Source organism: Giraffa tippelskirchi, chromosome 7, assembly GCF_054371585.1.
Source record: "Giraffa tippelskirchi isolate mGirTip1 chromosome 7, T2T-mGirTip1v1.2.pri, whole genome shotgun sequence".
Taxonomy (NCBI): Eukaryota; Metazoa; Chordata; class Mammalia; order Artiodactyla; family Giraffidae; genus Giraffa; species Giraffa tippelskirchi.
In genome coordinates this window covers 14,157,356-14,168,552 of record NC_137281.1, presented here as the reverse complement: position 1 = coordinate 14,168,552, position 11,197 = coordinate 14,157,356, and positions in this window count along the sequence as shown.

Sequence of the window (11,197 nt, the reverse complement as noted above, 5' to 3'; positions counted from 1 at the left end):
CTTCTGTCTCCCCCTCCTCTACAAGGCAGACCTCAACTTGGTTGCCCCAGGTTGGCCATGGAGGGGCTGCTCTGCACCTACCTGTCCTAGACTGGGAGCCAGGCCCACCAGTGGCCATGACACCCCACCCTGCCCACCTGTGGCTCAGGGCTCAGTGGAGCAGTATTTCCCCAAAAGGATGACAGAGTTTGGTGGAATGGCTGGAAGAAGGCCTTTGGTTCTTGTCTTCTCTGAAGAAAGAATTCAGTGAAGAGACCAAGAATAATGAAAAAGATAAAAGTGTTTATTAGGACCAAAGCACCTGTAGCAGAGCAACAGGGATTGTGCACAATAGGGGCGGATTAGGTTGCTTGAATAGGGACAGTTTTTAGGTTTTTTTTTTTCTGGCCAATTATCTCCATATATGGTCCTGATATGGGCACGCATCTTTCAACCAAGATGGATTCCAGCTGGCGTCTTCTCCCTCCTTTTGTCCTTCCCCTAGACTGAGGGCCTTCTCTGTGCATGCATTGAGCTGGGAAACCCACAAGAATGCACCAAATCAGGGCCCAGTGCTCCTGCTGGTATCCTATCTTGGAGCATCAGCAGGAGACCAGCTGCAGCTGCTCAGCCGGGGGCCTGATCTTCTGTCTCAAATTCCTCCTGAGAGACGTAGACACCCCAAAATCTTATTGGGAGGATGATGGGCAATGGTCCATCTTCTGTAGCTTCTTCAGGCTGACATTGGGCTTATACACCCTACCTAATTGGGGCCATGGAACACTCTTGTCAAGGGGCCCCAGGGCAGCTTCTGCTGTTATTCCAGCAGGATTGGTTTCAGGGAGTCACTGGAATCCCTCTGTCACCATCATCTTGAATTGCTGTAACCTGGAAAAAGCAAACTTAACAAGCAGATTAAAAAGACGAGGGTTGGAGGGAGGTGGGTGGGGGGTACAGGAAGGGGAACACATGTAAACCCATGGCTGATTCATGTCAATGTATGGCAAAAACTATTACAATATTGTAAAGTAATTAGCCCCCAACTAAAATAAATAAATTTATAAAAAAAAAAAAAAAAGACGAGGGTTGAAGATCAGTCTGTGAACAGGCCCTTGCTCTACCCCTCAGATAAGGGGCTGTCCGAGGCCCCTCTTAACCCTAACATGGCCCAGAGGGAATCCAGAAGGTCTCTCCCCCGGAGTGGTGTAGGATGCTCAGGAAGAGCTAGAAAGTCATGTGAGATCAAATGCTGTTCTAACTGGCAAGTGAGAGGCACAGTGAAGTTATGGGTTCAAGGTTTCCCACTGATACCAGTTACTGTGCAAATTTAGAGGAAAGAGGCCCATTTTGAAAAATCAGGACAGAATAAACGCCTCCTATATTGATTAAAAAATTGATTTTTTGGACTTCTCTGCTGCTCCAGTGGTTAAGAGTCTGCCTGCCAATGCACGGGACACAGGTTCGATCCCTGGTCTGGGAAGATTCCACATGCCAGGGGGCAGCTAAGCCCATAGGTCACAACTACTGAAGCACAGGCACCCTAGAGCCTGTGCTCTGCAACAAGAGAGGCCACTGCAATGAGAAGCCCGCACACCACAGCTAGAGAAAGCCCACGAGCAGCAACAAAGACCCAACACAGCCAAAAATAAATAAATAAACAAAATAAACAAAAAACTCAAAGTCCTTTAGAACAATTTTTAAAATTAATCTTATCTGCTTTGTTAAGGACCACCCAGGGGAATTCCCTGGTGATCCATTGTTTAAGACTTTCCACTTCCAATACAGGGGACCCAGGTTCCATCCCTGTTCAGGGAAATAATTTCCTGTATTCTGTGCAAAAAAAAAAAAGGACCACGCAGGATTCCTCGATGGAGATAGACATCTCCTTGGGGGAGGAGGGGAGCCACTGGAATCCCTGGGGGCACCTCAGCTGTCCAGTATGGTCATTTCAGGAGCAAAAGCCCCTCTTTTTCCATTTGGGACTGAGGTCACTTCCTTCTCCAGAGCCTGGTCTCTTTGCAGGCTGAGCATGGCCCGGGGGTCTCCTGGCATACATTTGAAGCATTCCCCCTTGCTGGTTTTACCTCCAGATGGATGGGTGAATCTTCCTGAACCCTTTGGGTTGCCCTGAGGTCGCAAAGCATGGCTGACAACAACTGCTATCAGTTGAGCTTAAACCCTGACCTGCCTTTTCTCAAATTGAGCTCTTTCCTCCTCTTCCTCAGTTTGATCTTGATCACTAAGTACCCCCATGGCCATAAAGAAGGCTGAGCACTGAAGAATTGATGCTTTCAAATTGTGGTGCTGGAGAAGACTCTTGAAAGTCCTTTGGACTGCAAGGAGATCAAACCAGTCAACCCTAAGGGAAATCAACCCTGAATACTCATTGGAAGGACTGATGCTGAAGCTGAAGCTCCAATACTTGGCCACCTGATGTGAACTCATTGAAAAAGACCTTGATGCTGGGAAAGATTGAAGGCAGGAGGAAAAGGAGATGACAAGAGGATGAGATGGTTGGATAGCACCACCAATTCAATGGACATGAACTTGGGTGAAATCTGGGAGATGATGAGGGATGGGGGGGCCTGGCGTGCTGCAGTCCATGGGGTTGCAAAGAGTCAGACACAACTGAGCGACTGAACAACAAAATTGCCTAGGAGGGGATTTCCCTCCTAAGTGGTCCAGTGGCTGAGACTCTGCGCTCCCAGTGCAGGGCACCCGGGTTTGATCCCTGGTCAGGGAACTAGATCCCACACGCTGCAACTAAAGATCCTGTGTGTCTCGACGAATATCGAAGATATCATGCACTGCAACTAAGACCCAGTGCAGCCAAATAAATGAGTATTTTTAAAAGTCTATTAGGAGAAGGGCTCATGTACTTTGACTGTGCCTTCACCATTTGCCACTTCCTTAAGAGGACATATTTTCCCTGATCCGGGGTGATAGGAAGTCCCACTCTAGGTTACCCCAGCAGGACTAGTCTTCTCATCCTGGGGTACCAGCAGGTGTAAACAAGCATAGGGGACTAGGGATCAGTCAGTGGAATACAAACTTGTAGGAGTTGGAGGGGCTCAGTTTCCTTCCTGAGAGTTGGTGGGTGTGGTTAAAGAGGATTGTCTAAAATGGAGGAGAGTGCATATGGGAGAAGCAAAGTACGTGTGGGGAAGCAAAGTACGCGTGGAAGAGCACACAGGTAAACCCAGAGTGAGTTGCACGAAATAGGGGCAGCTCTGTTGCTCAGTTGTGTCCGACTCTTTTGTGACCCCAGGCACTGTAGCCCACCAGGATCCTCTGTCCATGGGATTTCTCCAGCAAAAATACTGGAGTGAGTTGCCATTTTCTTCTCTAGAGGATCTTCCCGACCCAGGGATCGAACCTGCGTCTCCTGCATTGCAGGCAGATTCTTTACCACTGAGCCACCAGGGAAGCCCAGGGGCAGCTTAAGTTGCTCATATAGGGGCAGTTTTCCAGGTTGTTTTTCTGGCCCAAGATCTCCATATTTTGTCCTGGAGTGGACCCCCATCACTCAGCCAAGATGGATTCCAGCTGGCATCTTCTCCTTCCTTTGTCCTTCCTCTAAACTGAGAGCCTTCTCTGCACTTGTGTCAGGCCAGGAAATCCACAAGAATGCACAGAATTAGGGCCCAATGCTCCTGTTGGTACCCCATCTCAAAACATCAACAGGAGACCAGCTGCAGCAGCTCAGCCTGGGGCTTATCTATCTCTCATCTTAGAGCTGTTGAGACAAATGGGAAAAATTGGTTTCAAGTGGCCAAAAGTCACCAGTTTTCATCCCAGCAGCCTGTCCACTCTCAGCAGATGGGGGAGGGGGGTCTCCTGCCCTAACAGAGCCTCATCTCCTCTGTGACACTAGATGAGCTTCAGCCCTCTGGGATCTTTCCCTCCAGATGGACCAAAAGATACTATCTGTGTCCTGGCTGTTTGCCCACCAAAGAGGGGTTATAAACAGGTTTTCTTCCTACAGAATTGCCAAGACCAAACCCTCACGTGAGGCAGGTGGCAGAGATAGGAGCCAGAGACATGCGTGCGTGCTAAGTCACTTCAGTAGTGTCCGACTCCCTGCGACTCCATAGATGGTAGCCCACCAGGCTCCTCTGTCCATGGGATTCTCCAGGCGAGAATACTGGAGAATTCTCCAGGCAAGAATACTTCCTACTTCAAAGGATCTTCCTCACCCAGGGATTAAACTGGTGTCTCTTACATCTCCTGCATTGGCAGGCTGGTTCTTTACCACTAGCGCCACCTGGGAAGCTCAGGAGCCAGAGGGCCTGGGTTCAAATCTCAGCTCTGCCACTTAAGAACTGTGTGTTGTGAGCAAGCCGCTTAACCTCTCTGTGCCTCAGTTTCCTCATCTCTGTAATGGGGGTAATAATAAGACTTACCTCTGAGTGTTGTTGAAAAGCAAACAAGTTGATGTGTGGGACATGTTCAGAACAGTACCTGACACATAGTTGGTGACCAATGAACCTTTGACATCATGACTACATCCTGCAATCCCAACCATGGTCACCTATCACCACTGGCTCTGGAGGTCATCTCTGCCATTTTCATGGTCACTTCCACCATCCCCCTATCTGTTCTCTACGTTCTCACCCCACGAGGTCACAGCGCTCTCCCCTTTATTTGCCCCAAAGTATCACTAACAGTTGCTGTTGTTGTTCAGTTGCTCAGTCATGTCCAACTCTTTTCAACCCCATGGACTGCAGCACACCAGGCTTTCCTGTCTATCACCATCTCCCAGAGCTTGCTCAAACTCATATCCATTGAGTCAGTGATGCCATCCAACCATCTCATTTTCTGTGGTCCCCTTCTCCTCCTGCCCTTAAGCTTTCCCAGCATCAGAGTCTTTTCCAATGAGTCAGCTCTTTGAATCAGGTGGCCAAAGTACTGGAGCTTCAGCTTTAGCGTCAGTCCTAGGGGAAAGCTTTTAGTAAAACTTGACTGACATCTTGTTAACTGTTAGATGCCCTGGGCTCCTTCCGGCTCCTTCCCTGGCCCTCCTGAAAGGCCCCTCCAGGCTGCTGCTCTTCTAAGCTCGCCGCTGGCTGCCATCCTGCAGGGCTCACATTCCACCACCAAGAGTTCTTGTTATTACCACTCCTCAAATCTCTCCTTGAACCCAGAGTCAAATATGCTTTCCCCAGCCAAGCTAAGAAAAACAGACTGATGTTACTGTAGTCGGAGAAGGCAGTGGCACCCCACTCCAGTACTCTTGCCTGGAAAATCCCATGGACAGAGGAGCCTGGTAGGCTACAGTCCATGGGGTCGCTAAGAGTTGGACACAACTGAGCGACTTCACTTTCCCTTTTCCCTTTCATGCCCTGGAGAAGGAAATGGCAACCCACTCCAGTATTCTTGCCTGGAGAATCCCAGGGACAGCGAAGTCTGATGGGCAGCCGTCTGTGGGGTCGCACAGAGTCGGACACGACTGAAGCGACTTAGCAGCAGTTACTGTAGTGGCTGTTTGTGAACCCAGCACTCCCTACCTCTTTCTGGAATCAGTCACCCCATTATGTTTGGGGGACCCACGGGTCCCTTATTCTCAAGCCACTTGGCTCTGGTTGGGCTGGCCCCTCCCACCTGCTCCAGGGAAGTGCTTGTGACTCAAGCCAACCAATCAGAGCGCCTCGTCCCCACCTCGCCCCACCCCACTACGCTCCTTTTTTCATTGCCTGGAAGTGAGGACAGGGCTTCTCTTACCCTGAGGCCCCTAAGCTGGCGGGATGAAAGCCCCGAGTGGCTCCGCTCTACCTTGGCCATGTTATCAAGAGACCCTGCCTGAGAATGAGGACGCCGCTGAGAGAAGCAGAGCCAGAAATAAGATTCCCTGGAGTATAGAACCCCTCGATCTGGGTGTGCTCAAAACCAGACTTTTACATTCACAGGGTCGATAATTCTCTTTCCCAATTTTATTTTATTTATTTTTTGTCAACCAAATAAATAGCAATCAAATAAAACCTTCTAAAATCGGCTGGCATGATTTCTGTAGCGGTGCACCAGCCCAAATGTCGATTAACTCATTTCCCTGTAGAGTAAGGAATCTGACACAGCCATGGAGTCAGGGGGCCGGTGCCAATTACCCAATTTCTACCCCTGCTTCCTGACCTAACCAGCAAAGTGGAGTGTTCCTCTTTCACTAAGTTAAGGATTCACTCGAGCCAAGTTGAAAAAAATAAAAAGGTTTTGCCTGTAATGCTATCATGGAAATGAAGACATCCCATAGAGAGCAGATATTTGTTATAAATATGATAACAAGTGCTTACTATTTGCTGAGCACTTGCCGTAGCTGTGGACACTAGGCACTATCCTAAGCTCTTCATAAATATGATCTCATTTAATCCTCACACCAACCTTCAGAGATATCTCCATCACCTCTGGCAGCTATAGCAAACACCACAGACTATGGGCTCACACAACGGATGATTATTTCTCAGTTCTGGGGCCTGAGCATCCCAGATCAGAGCGTCAGTGTGGCCAGGTTCTGCTGAGGGCTCTCTGGCAGGCTTGCACGTGGCCACCTTCTTGATGTATCTTCCCAGGCAGAAGAGACCTCTGGGGTCTCTTCCTCTTCGTCTTCTTTTTTTTTAAATTTTAATTAAAAACTTTTTTTCTTTCATTTGGAAGATTTACAGTTTTTCATTATGCTTAGTTCTATGTCCCTTTTTTTTTCCCTGGCTGTTGCTGCATGGCTTGTGGGATTTTAGCTCCCTGACCAGGGATTGAACCTAGACCTCAGCCATGAGAGTGCTGAGTCACCACTGGACCACCAGGGAATTCCCAAAGATTTCTTAAATAGGACACAAAGGCACACACCATAAGAGAAAAAAGAAAAAATTGATATTGCGGAACTCATCAATTAAATACTTCTGCTCTGAGAAAGGCATGAACAATGAAAAGACTTCAGGTTTTTGTTTGTAGTCTGTTTACACAGAGGAGAATACATGTTACATATTCAAAATACATATATTTGGCAAGGGACTATATCTAGAAAGTATAAAAAGCTCATATATTAATAATAAGAAAGCAAACAATCCAATTAAAATTGACAAAAGATTTGAATAAACAAGTCTCAGGATATACAAATGGCCACCAAGCACATGAAAGGGTGCTCAACATGAGTAGTTACAGGAAAATGCAAAGATGCAAATTAAAACCACAATGAGATGTAAATACAGATCCACTTGAATGGCTACAATTAAACAAACCAACAAACCTGGTCATACTACATGCTGATGAGGATGTGAGGTACCAGAGCTTTCATTCATGGCAGGTAGGCATGTAGCATGGTTCAAGTACACTGGAAAACAATTTGACAGTTTCTTAGAAGTCAAGCATACACTCATCATTTGACCCAGCAACTCAACTCCTAGGTATTTAATCAAAACATATGGACAGGTACTTCCCTGGTGGTCCAGTGATTAAGACTTTGCCTTCCAATGCAGGAGATGCGAGTTGTATCCTTGGTCAAGGACCTAAAATCCCACATGCCTCGTGGACAAAAAACCAAAACATAGAAGCAATATTGTAACAAATTGAATAAAGACTTAAAAATCTGTGCACATTAAAAAAAATCTTAAAAAAAAAACATGTCCACAAAAAGATTTGTCCATACCACTCTAGCTCATAATCACTAACCTTGGAAACAACTCAAAAATCCATCAACAGGTGAATAGACAAACCGCAGTGTAGTCAGACAATGGATTACCATTCAGACAAAAAGAATGAATGACTGCTACATGCAAATCCATGAATGAACTTCAAAAACATGCTGAACAGAAGTAGCCAGGCAGAAAAGAGCACATCCTACACTGTTATACCAAGTTTAGAGCAAGAAAAACCAGTTTATGATGATAGTAAACAGATCAGTGGCTACCAGTTGTTGAGGGTGCTTGAGAAGAGGTGATGGAAATATTCTGTGCCCTGACTGTGATGCTAGCCCCACAACCATATGGATTTGTCAAAACTCATGGAACTGTACACGCAGGGTGAATTTTATTGTATGAGCAATACACCTCACAGCTATACTCCACTACAAAATAAAAAGTTTAAAAAAGAAAAGATCAGACATATAAAAATCATTAATATGTATGTATTGTAAAAAAATACACCTCAACAACTCCGATATTAAAAATTGAAACAAGAAAAGAAACAAAACATGATTTCCCAGTGGTTTAGACCCCAAGCTGTGGAATCCCCTTCACCGGACTCCGGTCCCTCCTTCACCATCTACATGATATGTAACCTTGATCAGGTCACTTTACTTTCTTGTGCATCAGATATCTCCTTTGCAAAATAGGAATAATAAGACTATACTGTACTACTCAGCCATAAAAAAGAACAATAAGGCCATTTGCAGCAACTTGGATGCAACTAGATTATAACTTGGATTGCAACTAGAGATTATCATACTAAATGAACTAAGTTAGAAAGAGAAAGACAAATTCCAAATGATATCATTTATATGTGGAATCTAAAATATGATGTAAATGAATTTATCTATGAAACAAAAACAGAATCACAGACATAGAGAACAGATTGGTGGTTGCCAAGGGGGAGGGGTTTGGGGGAGGGATGGAGTGGGAGTTGGGATTAGCAGATGTAAACTATTATATATAGAATGGCTAATATAGGATATATATAGGATAACAAGGTCTTACTGTGTAGTACAGAGAACTATATTCAATATCCTGTGAGAAACCATAAATGGAAAAGAATATTTTAAAAAGGAATCTATATGTATATATGTATGTAAAGCTGAATCACTTTGCTGTACAGCAGTGATTAACACAACACTAAATCAACTACATTTTGAAAAATAAAAAAATAAAAAATTGTTGTCTTTCTATAAATGAAAAAAAAGTATCTATCTCAGAGTGTCATTTTAAGGACTGAACAAATGGTTAGCACAGTGACTAACACATAATAGGGACTCGGGAAATATTCGCTAAATATGTATATAAATATATATATTCCAACTTCCCCAGAATGTACAATGTAGATAAATTATTACAGAAAAATGCCTAGAAGGAAGTACACTAATATATCAAGTGGTTATTTCAGAGTGGTGAAATTGTGGGTGATTCAAAAATTCCTGTTAAAGATTGTACGGTAAATATGCATATATTTTCTAATCACAATGGAGATTGTAAAAAAAGGTAAGAGCTTTGGGCTGATGTAGGTCGACGGAAACTGGAAAACTACAGTTTGTATGCGGGGGATGCTTTGACACCAATAGACATCCACGGGGCCTCAAGTGGCATAAGTTGTGCTACTCCTTGCAATGGAGCCCTGGGAAGCCAGCAAAGAGAATAAAGACGAAAAGTCTCAGTGTAGGGAAATGCAGCTGATTTTTGTGTGTAGACTACGTGTCCTGCCACTTTGCCGAATTCATTCATTAAACTTTTAACAATAGGGTGAGGGGAATTTTGGGCTCCCCGGGTGGCTCATCCATAAAGAATCTGCCTGCAACTCGGGAGACACAGGAGATGAGGGTTCGATCCCTGAGTCTGGAAGATACCCTGGAGGAGGGCATGGCAAACCACTCCAATATTCTTGCCTGGGGAATCCCATGGGCAGAGGAGCCTGATGGGCTATAGTCCATTGGGGTCACAAAGAGTTGGACAAGACTGAAGTGACTTAGTATACACGCATGGGGAAAATTTTAGGGAATCCTACATATAAGATCATATCATACATATATGATATAATTCATATATATATATATTTCTTGAAATGACAAAAAAGTTTTAAATACAATATAAACTTCAGTTTTTTCCTGAGCGATTTATGAATAAGTTGCCAGTATATTGCCTCTTTACCTCCAAATACTTTACTCTGTATTTTGTGCAAATAAGAACATTCTCCACTATATACACGGTAAGACAGAGATGAAGCCAGGAAATTAACACAGATGAATCATTACCATCTACTGCTCAGAATCCAACCACTTTTTGTGGTTGTGCCAATAAAATGCCTTACTTTTCACTCTATTTTTTGCAATTTTACCGTATTGGTATGTTATCTACAAACATTTTTAAATGTTCAATAACGACATGAAAACACATACATAAAATAAAAATTAATTCACTTAACAATGAGCCCTGGAGTCCCAGTGGATGCCAGACTGGTCTCCGCAGGGGACCCCTTATTCCACTGTCCCCCAGAAACACACTCAGAAGAAGGGCGGGGCATAGCGATAGGTAGCTGCAGTTGGAGGTTTGCGAAGTATAGGAAAATTTCGGGTCATGAAAGGGCTCGAACTGGCGCCCGGGTTTGGTGGTCTCACAGGATTTTGCACCCTTCTTCAAGGTGCGTGCGTGCTAAGTTGCTTCAGTCGTGTCCGACTCTTTGCGACCCTATGTACTGTAGCCCTCCAGGCTCCTCTGTCTGTGAGATTCTCCAGGTAAGAATACTGGAGTGGGTGGCCATTCCCTTCTCGAGGGGCTCTTCCCCGACCCAAGATTGCGATGTGGGCAGCGGCCAGGAGGGGGCAGCACGTCACTGGCTTCGCAAGATTCTGGGCTGAGAAACATCCAGCCAGGGGAGCAGCCCTGGACTTTGCAACTCCTGATGTGCGGTGCACGCTCCCTCCAACCTCTCTCCATCAACTGCTTGAGACCCTCCGCCGCTGCGAGCACCTCAGAGAGGGTGCAGGAGTCGACGGGGGGCGGGGGGGCTCCCGTGGTATGGGGTCCTCTCCCCACAGTGGCCAGAAAATCCCCACCTGGCACTCGGGGCTGACCTGGCTTCTGAGTGTACCCCGCCCCCCGTTCCCCCTCCAGGATCCCTGGGGGAAGGGGCAGTTACAGGGCCATCAGGCGAGCCGAGGAGGAAGTGTGAGAACAGCGCCCTAGACGGCAGCAGGGACGCAGGAGCCGGCACTTCGCGTTCCGGGCCCCGCCAGTGCGCGTCTGCCTCCGGGCGCGAACTGGAGGAGATTGTCCCATCTCGGGGACAGAGAAGTAGGCTGGCAACGCCCGGATCCCTTCCAAGCCTGAACACGCCCCAGCGGAGGGCTGGAAAGCCTGGGGAGCCAGGAAGCGGCGGCAACTGCACTGAGAGGCCGAAATTCACATATCATCTCAGCGAGACTGGGGTCTCCAAGGGACCTGTTTGCAGGCGGACCAACTGGGGAGGGGGGCGGCTGTTGTACCCGCAGAGGAGGTGCCAAGGGTGGGCTTAGTAGTAGTGCGTGCTC